This window comes from Limulus polyphemus, unplaced genomic scaffold, assembly GCF_000517525.1.
Source record: "Limulus polyphemus unplaced genomic scaffold, Limulus_polyphemus-2.1.2 Scaffold1834, whole genome shotgun sequence".
Taxonomy (NCBI): Eukaryota; Metazoa; Arthropoda; class Merostomata; order Xiphosura; family Limulidae; genus Limulus; species Limulus polyphemus.
The window spans coordinates 168,725-177,265 of NW_013667444.1; the positions used below are offsets into that span (position 1 = coordinate 168,725).

At 33.3% G+C, this 8,541-nt stretch overlaps 1 protein-coding gene across 1 annotated transcript in view; it reads right to left on the reverse strand.

The window, feature by feature from the left end:
• Positions 1-1,470, reverse strand: part of LOC106465094 (dixin-A-like) — an 88,816-nt gene extending 87,346 nt beyond the window's left edge. The window contains exon 1 of the mRNA XM_022392922.1: positions 1,375-1,470. The gene's annotated coding sequence lies outside the window, so the exon portion shown is untranslated. The remainder of the gene's footprint in view (positions 1-1,374) is intronic.
• Between the last annotated feature and the right edge of the window lie 7,071 nt (positions 1,471-8,541).

Below are 8,541 nucleotides of genomic sequence, written 5' to 3' on the forward strand. Positions count from 1 at the left end.
TTATTTATTTATTTTTTCAATACAGACTGGATACTTTGTAATTTTTGTTTAAAATTATAACACACGTGGGAACTGAAAAAAAATATTATAGAGGAAATTTAAGCACAAACTAATAGGAAGAATTGTAAATGAATATTTTATTGTATAGTATCAGCTTTTTTCTTTTTCATCTTTTCAGCGACTTGAATTAAAAGCAACATTTTCTATAGAAAAGGCTTAATCCGATAAGTAATTTTGAGACTGCCACAGATTAACGTATATAAATACTAAAATATTATGTGCCAATTCATACAAACACTTTCTTTCTTGTGTTTTATCTGCTACGTTGCAATATACATGTTAAAACGCAAAAGGCAATAAAAATGAAAAGTACTTATACAAATATAATTTTAAAAACTTCTACACGATACTCTATTGTTAATAATACCACCACCATTCAAGTGTGACCAGATGGTTAGAGTACTTGACTCGCAATGTGAGGGTCGCGGGTTCGAATCCCCGTCCCACCAAATATGCTCGCCCTTTCAGCCGTGAGGGCGATGTTATGTGACTATCAATACCACTATTCGTTGGTAAAAGAGTAGTCCAAAAGTTGGCGGTGGGTGTTAATGACTAGTTACCTTCCCATTAGTCTTACACTGTTAAATTAGGGACCGCTAGCGCAGATAGCGCTCGTGTAGATTTGCGCGAAATTCAAAACAAACAAACCATACAAGTGTTTCTGTTCTAAAACCTTTAACGTTACTATACAAAGACACAACTTTCAGCTTTTTTTGGTATTTTCATGTCTTAAAATACGTTAGTAAGATATTTATTCCGAGTAAATTGACACACAATTAAATAAATTACAAAATATAATAATTACGTATAAATTTTAATTGTGGTAAACTAGTGCAGTAGATAAGTTCATTTTTGCATAATGTTTTTTATGTCCTTTGTTTACTTTAGTATGTCATATCAAAGAAAATTGTTTTCTGTGATTATACATAATAAATAACCAAGAAGCTTTTCATTTTACTTACACATAAAATTTTAAAGTGCTTAATTCTACACCCATATACAATAAACTGTTAAACACCAAATTATTAATCTTTACCAATTGCATAAACAAACATAATGGCATTGATGTTTCCCCCAAGCCTCAATTACCGAAATGTCAATGGATGAAACCGGTCCTTATTTAGACCAAGTTTTGTTCCAACTCCAAGGTATGCATGAAGGTGTGGCAGTTTCCTTCATTTTTGCGTTGTCACGGATATGCCGGTAAATAAGGTGATGGATTAGGTAAGCAACGCGGCTTAATCTTTAAACAGACGCGTCTGTTTTGTGTGTGTGTGTGTTTTACCTAACAAACAAATTATATATCTTTCTTACCTTTTATCTCTTCTTTCTGTCACTTCTTCAGTCCTTACCCTAGATTTGGATACGATATATTTAATCGTGTCCAGTACATGTGATAAAACTTATCAGAAAAAATGCTAGACTAGACTACAATAAATATATTCGCAACCAGCAGCATCAAAAACGACCTTGTACAGGTGTGCTGCAAGTCGATTTTAAAGCCTCACACACTTAAGACGCTTCTTATATGGTGGTCGAACGAACCTGTATAACTAGCCCACAAAATCTGCCCTCCGGCTTTAAGCCTGATAGGACAAAACTAGTTTCAAAGCACGTGTTGAGTACTACCATGACACGAATGCCCCAACAACAATTAAAGAACGTCCTAAAAATTGTGCAGAGTTACGTAATCTCTCATCATTCGATATCTTATTCTGCCGATTACTACATAATTATAACAAGTTGAGTAGACCATATACTCTAGGTTGATCAGCTGTAGTGAAGCAAATCCATTGATTTCTTTTTACTATTAAATTAAAAGTGACACTACTCAAACTCTGATTTTAAGAAGATGTGTGTGTGTGTATTTGATAATTAGTTATATATTCTGTATTAAATATTTTGATCGCGCCTTCTGTGAATTAAATTAACAGAAGGAGCAAGCGTGCTTCTAAAAATATTGTAAAGAACTATAATTATATAAAGTTACGTTCATACCTAGTGTTACAAGATTGTTTTTAATTATTACCATATTTTGGGCCAAATTTTCACATCTAATTGTTCTCTGATCTCTTCTTCCGTATTTTAATAACTGTTTATTTTTTATTTTGTATCTGAACAATATATATATATATATTATATTATATTAAATATTTTGCCCGCGCCATCTGTTGATCAGGTTAACAGAAGGAACAAGCCTGTTCCTAAAAAGTATTATAAAGAATTATAAATACATAAACTTAAATCCATTCCCATTGTTATAAGATTGTATTTTTTCTTATCTTATTTTGGATAGAATTTTCCCGTGTAACTTTTAACCAATCGCTTCCTTCTGTTAATAATTGTTTACTTTTTATTTTGCATCTGAAGAATCCAAGTTTGTTATTTCAAGATTTTTATCGAAACACAGTAAGTGATCACCTTAATTATAAGTGATGTAATGAGAACTTTGGTTTTGGGTTTCTAGCCTGTTAACAGTCTACACTTACTAAAAATATTGTTTCTATTGGTTCATTAATTGGTTCTTAATCGCTATGTTGTTTGTGTGTAATGTAAATGATTTGCTTGTGGCGTCTTAACAGTTTCCATGACCAACTCTAGTGGGTTTTGTATTCATAGTGAAAAACTTATTTAGTTTACACCTGTCTTTGACGCTGTCTTTTTATCGTTAATTTGCAGGTTCTACTTTGAAACCAAAATCTTTAAAAGTAATGAATTATGTTTATTCGATGAAGAATGAATCGTTTCCAATTTGCCCCCTGGTGATACGAAGGACAAGCTAGAAATGCAGACGATTCACACAACAATGGCTCGCTTTCGTCATTTTCATGTTTTTAAACAAAGAAGACCATAGAGAATTATTTATATTTCTATTAATACTGCTTTGATTAAATTATTCCGGCACTAAAATTATTAAGTATTTTTCAAAAGAATTTTCTGAAATTAAAGTGTTAAGAAAGAGGGGTTTTATAAAACATTAATATGTGTAACACATTTTTATGGTTTTTTTTTCATGTTTTATGTGGCTTACTTTCAACAGATATAAACGTTTTATTGCTTTCTCGCCTCTGTACGCGTACCGTTGTCAATTTCGATTAGTGGATTTCCACCTACCTATGGAAATCTGTAAATCAGTGTTATATTATGGAAATATTCAGTTACTTGGATTTTGGTTCTACGTTACAAATCACGCGAATCTGTTATACTGCTTTATCCCCTGTGTCAGAACAACAAAATCCTTAACAGTTGAAATATAAATCTGTAAAAATAATGTTCTCGTCAATAGAAAGTCGTTTACATCTAACGCTACGGCTTCATAAAAATTAAAATATAAGTTTGATGCTCATTTACTGTTCAGAAACATTATGAAATATTTCTACCAGTGCAACGTGTCATTAGAAAATACATAAAGAACACTTGGAGCTCTTCTTTGGTGACATTAATTTTTGTTTCTTTCTGGAATTTCGTACAAAACTACTCGAGTGTTATCTGCGCCCGCTAACCCTAATTTAGAAGCGATGCATTAGAGAGAAGGCAGTTAATCAACACCACCCACCATCAACTCTTGGGCTACTCTTATCAACTAAAACGTAGGATTAACTATCATGTTATAACGCCCCCGCGGCTAAGAGAACGAGCATGTTCAATGACTAGATTCGAACTCGCGATCCGCAGATTGGAAGTGGAGCTCCCTAACCACAGGGCTATGTCAGGCCCTGGTGACGTTAGAAGTAGAAATACTTGCTATTAGCTGTTAAAGAAAATGACATCATTAATAGCAAAACATTGTATAACCCCGCGTAATGTCACTAAAATGCTATTCATGACAGATAAATATAAGAATTACCATTAGCACCAAAAGTTTTTTTTTAATATGAACAAAACCATTAACAACTAGAAAGACTAAATACTTGTGTAGAAAGCTTTATAAATATCCTCGAAGCTTTAATGATGATGGATGAACCTGTAGTATTATCAAGGATACAATATTTATATAGCCATATGACACTGGAATAATCTCTTACAACAATTTGTATATGAAAGAACCTACTTAATTAAGACAAGTGTGTTAAAAATATAATTCCTAGAGTAAATTCTTGCAGTGATACCAAACAAATAAAAATGCACTATGAACAGACCTTCACTCGTACGTGTGGCAACAACCTCTTTGTTACGTTAAATTCTATGATTTATTGCTAAAGATAGAAAACAATAATTTTAATGATTTTTTTAAATTCAAGTAGAATATTGAAAGAGAGCTTCTGCCTATTAATAGCCACGTATAATATCTTCAAAAAAAAATAAAGATTGGATTCCAAAAGAATTCATTTCTATACAAACCTGTAAAATCAGCGTGGATGCATCTGAATAACTTTAAAGTCCAACTTAATTGTATATGTCAATTCTGTTTTTTAGCTACTTTTTAAAATGAATGATTCCAGATAAAGCTTATGAAATATTAAAACAAAACGAGAAAAACATTAAAATTCAAACTGAATGTAAAAAGTTAGTGCTTTCGAGAGAGAGTGTTTATTGTTAGTTATCAATACTGCACAGTCGAGAGATCCATAAAAACTACAATAACTTGTGACAAAACACTTATCATCATCTTCATCATCGGGATTCGGTCCATGTTTCGGACCAGGTTTCGGGTTTGGTTTGCTTTGAATTTCGCGCAAAGCTACTACGGAGGCTAGCTACATTAGCCGTTCCTAAGTTAGCAGTGGTAGACTAGAAAGAAGGTAGCTAGTCAACATCACCCACCGCCAACTTTTGGACTACTTTTTTTTACCAAAGAATAGAGGGATTGACCGTAATATTATAACGCCCCCACTGCTGAAGGGGCGAGCATGTTCGGTGACTAAGTTCTTGGAATGTCCAATCAAGCAGAAGAGTAGCTCAAGAGTTTACAGAGGGCGCTGTTGACTAGTTGACCTCCATCAAGTCTATGAGTTCAAAATCAGGAAGTCATACGTAAATAATCTTTGTGCAGCTGCGCGCGAAGTTCTAAAATAAACTATTTGAGCGGATATAACCGTTTTACTTATGATTATACAACTGTTCAATTTTATGGTTTTGAAAATATTGCATGAGAAAAAATGTTCGGTTGTGAACTGATATGAATTTGGTATGCCATTGGGCCCTAAAGATATTAATTTTAATAATTATTAACGTATTTCAGTATTTTTAGCAGCATGGTTTTTAACTCCAAAAAAGGATAGGTATTAATCTGTCTTTAGTTCATGTCTTTGAAATTAAATTATAGTTTTAGAATATGTAATGCTGACGAAGTTAAGTTATATTTCTAGCTTAAATATCTAGAAATTACGCTTATCTTCATTAAAATAAATATTCGTATTAAAACGTAATTACAAAATCCATATTTTAATAGAACATTACCGGATTGGACCAATCTATCGGTCTTTGGGTTAGACTTGATTGATTTATGGCAAATTAAAATATTAGTAACCATATCATGCATATTCTACCTTATGGGCCCGGCATGGCCAGGTGGTTAGGGCGCTCGACTCGCAATCCGAGGGTCGTGGGTTCGAATCCCCGTCACACCAAACATGCTCGCCCTTTCAGCCGTGGGGCGTTATAATGTGACGGTCAATCCCACTATTCGTTGGTAAAAGAGTAGCCCAAGAGTTGGCGGTGGGTGGTGATGACTAGCTGCCTTCTCTCTAGTCTTACACTGCTAAATTAGGGACGGCTAGCGCAGATAGCCCTCGTGTAGCTTTGCGCGAAATTCAAAAAACAAACAAACAAACACTTCGACGTCACTATTTTTCTTTAGTTCTGCAGCGTTAATAGGACACATTAATATTGTTGTACAGCGATGAGTTTTTCAAACATTTTTTTGCTTAGTCAGGGGTATGTTCGGTTTTCAAATAACACGTGTTCAAGCCAAGGAGGACGTTAACTTTATCTTGTTTTATTTGCTTTTGTTATTTTTCATCCCTTGAAGATAATACCTGGTTTGACCATGAGTGAGTATGGCTATAAACCTGCACCTTGTGCATAAAGATCGACAGCAGTATTATCCAGCGGTAGGTATGGGGATTATCAGTCACGTGGTTAGTCGCTCTAGGTAAGTCTAATGTAACCTGTTCAGTAAAGTAACGTGAGAATTGACAGTCTGAAACATCATCCTGAGGAAGTCGATCAGTTTGTAAATAAACCTTAAAATATAAAAAATCTCATCGATCCATCTCTTCAGTAAAGGCGACTGCCCGTCGTTCAAAGGTATTGTACATATAACTGTTGCTTTGTGTTGTTTAAATAGAGATTGTTTCATTGTGATTAACACGTCTTATACAGTCCATTTATTTCTTAACACAGACTCATTTAGTTTTAGTTGAACTTAGTGTTTTCAACATATCTTGCCGAACCTTCTGTTATATAGCGAATCTATCTGATTTACTCTTTTGAGAAATTAGTTTTAACTGAAAATTCCATAAGGGTGTCGGTGGTATGAGTTTGGAAATCGCGGTTAGTTTTGGATTAAAATGTGATTATCCTCTCTCATCAGTTAATCGAGAGTAAATATAATAGCTGATTTCTTTGTGTTCTTGAGCTGAATAATAAATATGTTGATAAGTGCTTTAAAGACTTTGTTACTAGTTTTATTTATGTATGAAATATGGGTATTTCATCTATTTGAAAGCAATAGCTTTAAGAGTTAACCGCTAGGTTTTCATTTTATTCAGAATTTGCTAGCTAATTCAAAAAATTTTGTTTTCTTGTCAGAGCTCTTTTTATTCTGTGAATACAAATAGTCGTTTTTTGATTTAAGACTTTCTGTTTTATTTTTAATTATTAGGCTGTGTTTACAAAATGCTTAAAAAATTGCACAAAGCAATCACGAATAAAGTTTATTAACATATACAATATACCATAAAACCCGACATATACAAACAAAGTGATCTGGCATGTGCAGGTATCTATTGGATTCTCGTACGGTTTATTGGATCGGTGGTATTCTCATGAGACTATCACCAAAATGTCTTTTCTAATCTTCAATAATGGGGGTTTCAAAATTATTAATACGTTTTTGGCAAGATAACTATGATATTTAGTATAAAGCTTTATTTTTCTTTCTGTTTTGTTGTTAAAGCATTTGGCTTTTTTATTTCCTCGAACAGTTTTAAGAAGTTTATTACTTCTGTACTACCTTGAATTATACATCGTGTGGCTTTTCTAATTTCTAACAGAAGACATTCTAACAATTTGCACTCTGCAATAGTTACTTTTTTTTAAAGCTATTGTTGCGCTTTTATTGTTATTGTCTTATGCACCAGTGAAGACTGTCACTTTCTAAATACTTTATTAGTGTTACTTCATTTTTCAAGATATGCCTGAATAACCTCGGTTGGCAACATCCACTTATGAGAATATCAACTTTCTAAGAGATTATGATTTTATCATTCTCTCTATTGCTATTCACTACAGCATGTAGAAAGTTTACTTTTAACCATTTAGGTTGAGGCTATTAAATCCGATAATTGTCTAACTTTTTTAAAGTGTATAGTTGTGGTTAACATTTTCTATCCACGGGTAATATCTGAACTTTGCAAATATTGCGTAATCCACTCTTGTTGTTCTTTCAGAAGCTGGTTCTTTAGATGATCTTGCCACAACTTCTATTTTCACTCTTTCTGAAGTTTTCTGTGTGATTATATCTCTCCATATCTGTGTGATTGTCAGACAACTTATTTGTCTGTTTGGCTTTCTTTCCGTATCTTGAAATGTTTTTATATACTTTTTTTTTGGCATATAGCCGAAATAGTTAGCTTGCTCATTCAATAACTAGAGAACTTAGTACATTAAAGACTGCTGATTCATACACTGCAACATAAGAAGCTCCTCAAATTATCTTTTCGAAAAGAACACTTTTTTAACTAGCCTCGCTTTTTGTTATATAATTTGCCAGTTTCAATAACAGCAGTTTTATTGACTGAAGCCTATCTAAGGACAAATTTATTGTTCAAGTAAGAACCAGTAAAACTTACCCAACAGTGGAGAGTTAATTTTCGAAGACCTTTGTTTAATTAACACATTTTCTTCCAAAGAACAAGTAAAATCCCTTAAGATAAGAAAGTAACATGTCGAAAAATATAACAGTAACACAGATATCAAAGAGTAAATGCAAAACATTTATATCACAAAAAAGAAGCTTTTACAGCATTCTACTTTAGGAATAAAAGTAATTTCTAATTGTTTCATATTGTTACGACAGCGGAAGTCACGTGACGCTAGTAACACGTCATGAGCTTCTAGAAAATTCACGTCCCTTCCTGAAACCCCGAGTGTTTACTAGATGTACGGTATTCTTGTATATAAGACCGCCAAGAACTAACGGCAACAATGTAGTTGAATTGCAGACAAAGATAGAGACGGACAATTGGGTCGAGCGCGTGTGTCGTTCGTTGTGAATTATAGCGTTTGTTATAGCGTGACTGTTGAATTAAGTGTATC